Source organism: Peromyscus eremicus, chromosome 13 (assembly GCF_949786415.1).
Source record: "Peromyscus eremicus chromosome 13, PerEre_H2_v1, whole genome shotgun sequence".
NCBI lineage: Eukaryota > Metazoa > Chordata > Mammalia > Rodentia > Cricetidae > Peromyscus > Peromyscus eremicus.
In genome coordinates, this window is record NC_081429.1 from 38,533,743 (window position 1) to 38,541,439 (window position 7,697).

Sequence of the window (7,697 nt, forward strand, 5' to 3'; positions counted from 1 at the left end):
AGAACCTTTGAAAGCTCAGTTAAATAGCCCCCAAATGGGACTCTTTTAAAAGCACCTCTTGTAATAGTCCTCCTTATTCGTGGGAAGCTCATTCCAAGACCTTGAGTGAGTGCCTGAAAGCACACTTAGTACCAAGCTCTCTAACACCGAGAGCCTTGCCCCTTGCGCTCCTGGATTCTCTCTGGTACAACTAAATTGCCTCCATCCTTGGCAATTGCCTACTCTTGCTCTCCCTGACCTTAAGAATTCTTTGAACACAGCAATATCGCGGCAGTGATTTGATAGTCCCGTTAAGTGGCTGGCAGGGCAGCTGGTACCATGTACAGTGCAGATACTGGGGATAAAGGGATGACTTGTGTCTCAGTCCAGAGGGAACAAAAAGATGGACTGCACAACACTCTGAGCAATGCACAATTTAATATTAAAGGACTGTTTATGTTTAAAGATCCTCTACTTAATGGTTTCATGTCATAGTTGACTGTGGATAAATGAAATCATGAAAAGCAAAAACGTAACAAGTGAAGGCTATTTTCTGTGTTATGTGTGTGCACACACATCTATGTTGGTGGACACATGCTCTTTGTAGAATTCAGAGAAGACAGGAGATCAAAAGTGAATGCCAATCATCTCCTCCTAGTTAAGAACAACACTGCCTTAATCTGCCTCCACTGTGTTAAAAACACTCTAACCAATAAATTTGACAACCTCTCTTAGTCACACCCTCTCAGGTCATTGCCAGAGTTCACCTCTAATGGTCTCTCACAATGCTGATGGGACTTGAGGTCAATAAAAACTTTATGTGGAGCAATTTAGTTGAGAGATGCAGGGAGGGAGGGGGTGGGTACTCTTTGACCTAGTCACTCCGCTTCAACAGATAGCTCTAATGTACTAGTTTTTAAAAGAACAATAGTAGATTAAGGTAGAAGTTCTTATGTGTATTTTAATAAAAAACAAATCATAGGAAATACACTACATATCAAGTGTTGGTTGATAAATTGTGTAAATCCAAATCATAAGATATTATACAGCATGCAGAGGGGGGAGGAGAGAGACAGAGAGAGACAGCGAGAGAGAGAGAGAGACAGAGAGACAGAGACAGAGAGAGAGAGAGAGAGAGAGAGAGAGATTTAACAATAAGAAAATCCATTTATTTTTGTGAATTGTGCATGGTCAGTCTGAACATACAAACAGTCTTGGGACAAGTGTTGGTGGATCTCCTTCTTGGTGCCTGCTTCAGCTGGGCACTACCAGGGTATCACCTACAGACTCAAGTGCTTTAAGAGGCCACAGCTCTCGGCCTGGCATCACTCCCTCCAGATGACGCCATGGAGATGGGGAGTGAGATCTGATTTTTTGTTTGTTCTGTTTCTTTTAGAGAAATTTAAATGATGCACATTCATCTCAGTTTTGGTCAAGGACATAAAGAAATAAAAAAAAAAAAGTAACAGCAAAAGGCAAAGCATCCTGCCTATCAAAGGTGCTGGGCAGCAGGAAGGAGGCAGTTAACACTCCCAGGTGAGGCTTTCCAGAACAGGTGGAATCATGGGTAAATGTTCCAATCTCTGCATATTCTTCAGAACTCATGACTGCGTAGCCAGCAGGACTGAACCCCAGTCATCTGAAGCAGTCCAGCTCATTAACATATTCTTGTTCTCTCCTTTTCTGTCCCACACACCCTCTCCCTTCCCTCCTTCTTGCAATCTACTTCCCTTTAAGAAGCCCGAACTTGCATCCTTACCTTAAGCTCTACTGGAAGGTAAGATAAAATTAAATCACTCCCTTAACATAATCTCCCCTTGAGCGCAGGTTATTGGGAATCACAGACTGAGAAAGCTGAGTAAAAAGAGCTTCAATTCCATCCCTCAGTACAAGCAAGAAAACACAAAAGGAGACTGTGGTTCTCTCCTCGGGACAGGAGGGAATGGCTATAAACTGGAATGAGTATAAACTGATTAACATCTACTGTCACTATACTGCCAAACACTGGGGGCACCCATGGAGGTCAAACCTGGTCCTGGTCCTCCAGGAACCCACAATGCTAGAAAGACCCCACACACACAAAGCCAGAACCCATTGAAGGCATCTCTTCTGCCCTACACAATGTTCTTGCTGTTCCAACTAATTCAAAATGGATCCAGCTTTAGAGACCACAGCATTACATGATGCACCAGGGTGTAATTATGAATACCAGGAATGGGAGGGCTACAGTTTGTCACCAGCGTCATAAACCCAAGCCACACCAACATCGACCGGGGTCTCTTCTCCTTGGTTGTAACTCCTAGAATTTCCTTTATGGATTTCAAACTCTGCCCCAAATAAAGTGGTCTCCTAAGGTATGGGGGTCTGAAAAGACACTCCAAGGGAAGATGGTTGTTTTGTCCACACTACAGGTTCTCTCCTGGAACTTCAAACTCACCTCTAACCAGTTGTTAGATGACATGGCACCAGCGGAGACAATGGGACCAGCCACCAAGATTTAAGACAGCAGTTACAAAGTCTTTACAGTCCGGCCGGCAAGGCTGTGTATGTACTGTGGGTGGGGGTATGTGGAAACAATGACTCCAAGAAGTGAGAATCCGGTGTTGACAGACATGGCAATTTTCTTAAAGCCAAAAATTTAAATTCCACCTAAAAACACCTGCTTCTTTCATGGTAGCGACTAGCTTAAATGATTTTCGCTTGCCCTGTATTGGCCTGTGGGGTACAACAGAGAAGACATTTGTCCTTTAAGCCCCTAGATAGGAGTGTTTCAACAATGAAATTGTTGTAACTGAAGATGTATTGAAAGCCCAGAGAACTGCACAATTATAAAGTATTGAAAAAGCATAAAAACAAAGATTTTAAGGAATGAATAGACATGAGGGACTCAAATTCATGAGCTCCTAGTGTTTAATTTGGGGCCAACTGCATCATCTGACATGATGAGGCACACAGGATCATGTGACTGTAATGTTATGGCCAGTATTGCATCACACAAGGCCTCTCCCTATAAATAGTCTCTTGGCTGTCTTCTACCTCGCATTGGCTTAACTGCCTGAGAAACAACTGGTTTGGATACGTAGGTTCCATGCCCTAACCCCATCCCCTCCAACCATCTCTACTCCCACACGAATGACAGTGTTAATAAAAAAAAAATTTTAAAAAAGAAAAGAAAAAGAAAAAAATAGCAGGAGCCCACTGTATAGAGATCCAAAAAGAGGATCTTCAAAGGAAAAGAAACAAGTTACCAAACACTTCATGGACCTCTTGGGAAAATGAAGCAAAAACTGAATAAGATTATGAAGAACAAAGAATCCAGCCTCCCAGGAGCTAGAGGTGCAGGAGTGGGGACACAGTTGAAGGGTGTCTTCAGCCACTTTTCTCATCATGTGTTTTGTTTTTTCTTTTCCTAACATATTTTGACCGTGTTCTTCCCCCTCCCCCAACTTCCCGCAAGTTATCCCTCACCCCCTACTCACCTAACTTGTGCAAAACAAAAACTATCAAATCAAAGCAGTTTTGCTCTCTCCGTGAGGTTTCTATGCCAGTCAGTGTACATATGGTTATCATTGCCTGCCGTGAGATATGCCTGTCAAATATCAGTACAGCCTACTGCCACAAGACAGGCCGATCTCCTATAGTGTTACTCCAATACACTGTGCTTCAAGACTCTCTGCTGTTAGGCCTAGAGATCCTAGTATAAAAAACTTCAAACAGTACTCTACCATCTCTCCTCAACCTCATGTTAAGACCAAATACAGTGACCAAAGAACAAAACCGCTCATCAGAAGAGCCCAAGAAATCCATCACCACCTAGAACATGAGCCAAGGCTCTGGGGATCCACTTAAGTTGGATGAGCATCAGGGAACAGCTCCTATCTAACCCTTTTCCTGTTTCTATACCTCTCATGGCCTAAGGAAGAGATGAAAAGCCAGTTCTGAGACCTCACACTTACAGATTAGCTTTGACCTTGCTGGTTTGGGGGGAGGGTTGAATACATATGTCTGTATGTATGCATGGTGAGACATAAGTATGTGGGGGTATGGAGGCCTGGCTCGCCAGCTTGGTCTGTGAATTCCTTGTCTCTGCCTCTCATGTGCGAAATTACATTTCGGCCACCACACCCACTCATCTTTTTACATGAGTTCTAGGAACCCAAACTCTTCTCCTCGTGCTTATATAGCAAGCACTTTACCCACTAAACTATCTCCCCAAACCCTCCTGCTCGTTTTTCAGAACCACATTGATGTTCTCGCTCAGTTTAGAGAAGTTATTACTAGAGCCAGAAAGCACCTCAAACCAAAGCTCAGCCATGAATTTCATTAGCAATCTCTCAAACAAGAAAGAAGTGGTATATTTCCTCTGACTCTCTCAACCTACCACACTCCACAACCTTATTACGTTAAAAAAAAAAAAAAAGCTGGGGTACTCCAGGGACCACAGATTACTCCTTAGCTAAGTAATTGCACTCGAAAATACCCTTTTTTTTTCAGAGAAAGATGATTTATTTAGAGATCCTGGGGTGGAGAGGCAAGCTCAATGATGATTATGGTGGCCTTGGGCCTGCAGCAGGAGGTACTGTCCGCTGAGTCAACCACGGGAACAAATGTGACTTCGTACTGCATGGAATCAAGCAGTTTCTTCAGCCAAAGCATGTGTGACTCACTATGGATAAAAATGAAAAGCTGTGAGGGAACACTGCAAAGTTTTGTGTTCCGCCGGGCGGTGGTGGCACACACCTTTTATCCCAGTACTCGGGACGCAGAGGCAGGTGGATCTCTGTGAGTTCGAGGCCAGCCGGGGCTACAGAGTGTGTTACAGAAAAGGCGCAAAGCTACGTGTTCGTCACATAGGGACCTTCCCAATTCTGTTACCTAAAAATACCATCAAAGGCAAGGTTTCAAAGTATTTGAGAGCCCACTTTCAAAGAGGTAGGTCCAGTGATAACATCAGTGTCTCCTATAGGGTGGACCAGACCAGAGGGAAGCTATATACCACAAAGAGGGGTGTGTGGGGAAAAACAGCTAAGGAAGAATTTGGGAAGCTGTATGACGAGCTACACTTTATGCTCTAACAGATGTCTAACCTTTTAATGTTGTGATACGACATTATTTCAACCAATGTGTTTGGGTGCATTTATAGCTATCATGGGATGCATAGTTTGGGCATGCCCACTTTAGATGAAAATGTGCTGTTTTAGAAAACTGGCCAAGCTAAGATAGTAATTACTCGGTTTTGAGAGTCCCCTTTGAAACCAGAAAGTGTCATCAGTACCTTAGGCCTTTGTTCCTTTTCTGGTGGGATTTCTTTGCCCTGTGTCTCTGTGGAAAATCCTTCATGCAACATGTTGGACACCAACATTGATAGGCTTTTGCCATCTTCTCACAGTCCCCAGCTCTGGTCAGCAGTGAGGTTCTGGTTGAGATAGCCTCTGGCTGCCCTCCCCATCATCCCTCTCCCTCACCCCAAGTCCATCTCCAAAGCCGTCCAGCCATCCTCCCTCTATAAGTGACTGTGACATGGGCCCTCCCAGTCAGAGGACCTGGTGACTTGGGAGGCTTTGTCACAATGGCTGGAAGGCAACTGGAGAGTTGGCTTGGGTGGTTGAGAGAGTACTGGAATATTTCGATCAAGTCAAGCAAATGCTTTTGGAAAATCCTTACGTTGACTTGATACTCATCAATACAGCACGTAAGAGCTTTATATAAGTGATGCAAACCAAGTAAAATTCCCTGTGCCTTTCAAGCGCAAGTCTGGCATTTTTAATAAGCATGCGCTGTGCTGTTGGTTTCGTTGTCTTAATTCTAGAAATCTCTTGAGCATGGACCTGGAAAATATAGAATTCGTAAAAATGACTCTCTTGAGGTCTAATTGACATACAAGCTACAGTATTTCCAGGACACAATTTGAGAAGTTTTGACATTGGTATATGCCCAATGACCATACTGCCACATATCAAGGTAGCAAATGTATCCACTGCTCCTGGGAGCTCCCTGTACCTCCATAATGCCTCTCCTCTCCTTCTCCAGTCCCTCTCCAACAATGTGGTAGTCAAAGCTCTAAGCCAGCAACTTTATTAAAAATGTATTACCCCTGCTCCTTGCCCCCCAAGAACCCCACAGAGATGCAACTTCAACCTCAAGTCCAATGTCTCAGAAGTCATGTATACAAATAAAAGATCTAGGCAGAACCTAGTATATATGAAATGTGACCAAAAGATTCCTTTTGAGAGTTCATGTGATGATGTAGCCATAACGTGTGGGATCTTTGGGTTTTGGAGGACATAACAGGCATTTAATAAGAACCACTGATTTTTCCATGAACACATTCTTATTCACTCTTCGCTTATTAAATACTCAGTTTGGCTAAGGAAGTGGAGGTTGCTTGAAGGGGAGAAGAAAAAGCCTGGCTGGAGAGGGATGCTGGAGGTGGAAGAGAGGGATAGGAATGGAAACGTGGAGAAGATGAACTACATCTGTTAGGAAGGTTTCCTGAACTTTTTCAACCCAAGAGTGCAACAATTAGACACATTTCCAGGAAGCTTCACTGGGCGGTACTGGAAGGAAAAAAAAAAAACAAAACTTAAGCAACCTCTTATAACAATGCATCTGAAGGTAGCAAGGATTCTCTACATGGGCAATCATTTATTTTCATAGAAATGTGAGCATCACAAATGCAGATTCAATAACTACAAGCAAGAAAAAGAGAAAGTCCCAGAATGTGCCAGAGGCCAAGCCTAGGAGTTTGATGGTGCTAACCTTTAAATCATCTTTAAACCCACGTTCCCAGGATTCCGTCACAAAAGAGGACTAAGGCAGAAAATCTGCACTTGTCATTCTTGACCACCCGAGGTTTTAACCCCAGGGAGAGCAACGGAGGAAGGAAGAGCAAGGGACAGGAAGAAAGAGAGAGTGGTAAGTAAACTACACATGTACCTGTCTACAAAGCGCCTTAGGTGAGGCGAGAGATGGGCAGGAATCATAGCCCAGAGGTGTACGCATCACAAGGAGGCCAGGATTCAGAGCGACCCCAGGTTTATGCTCTGCTGTTGCTGCTCCATATTCTTAACTTTTTAAAACAAGATGGCAGTAGATTTGGGGAGGCAGTGTCTTTGCCTGGAGCCGATGTTGCAGGAGGTGACAAGACAGACCAAGAACACCCGTGTGCTCACCTGAAGGGCTTTTTGGTCTCCTACCTTAACCAGGAAACTGTCTAAAGCTCAGTGTTGGTCTTTCCTTCCTAACACCATTGCAGAAGAGTGTTCTATGGAGGAAGCAGACATTTCTGTTTGTGGCAGAATCCCCCCCAGAATGCCAGGCCATCTTGTAGTGTTACTCTTCACACTTCCTCCTAGGAGAACAAGGCTGCCCTGTATCAAGAGCTTCTTGACAATAAAATCTAGCTACTGCTGCATTCAAATATAACTGGGTGTGTGTTCGGTCCTTACCTAAAAACAAGTTACACGTGCTCTCCCATGAGAGGCAGGGGTGAAGTGTCACGACACCTCTGTGCCTACAGCTGCAGAATTCCATGACCATAAATGGCAGGCAAGTTGCTTTGTAAATAAATGGTTTTGAGATCTTCACATATGAGAGTTCTATCAGCCTATGGGCAGTGAGGGTGTCAGCTCCAGCACCCTGCAGCCACAAGCAAATGGATACTCTGTCTCCCTGAGAACAGATTCAGTAAGTCAGAAATACAAAACAAGCCTGGTCAG

The 7,697-nt window shown here is 44.0% G+C and overlaps 1 long non-coding RNA gene across 1 annotated transcript; it reads right to left on the minus strand.

The window, feature by feature from the left end:
* Positions 1-4,461: 4,461 nt before the first annotated feature.
* Positions 4,462-6,692, minus strand: LOC131923291 (uncharacterized). The gene is made up of 2 exons (XR_009382565.1): positions 5,255-6,692; positions 4,462-4,645 (listed from the first exon to the last, which is right to left on the minus strand). It is a non-coding gene; the product is annotated as an uncharacterized LOC131923291 (long non-coding RNA).
* Between the last annotated feature and the right edge of the window lie 1,005 nt (positions 6,693-7,697).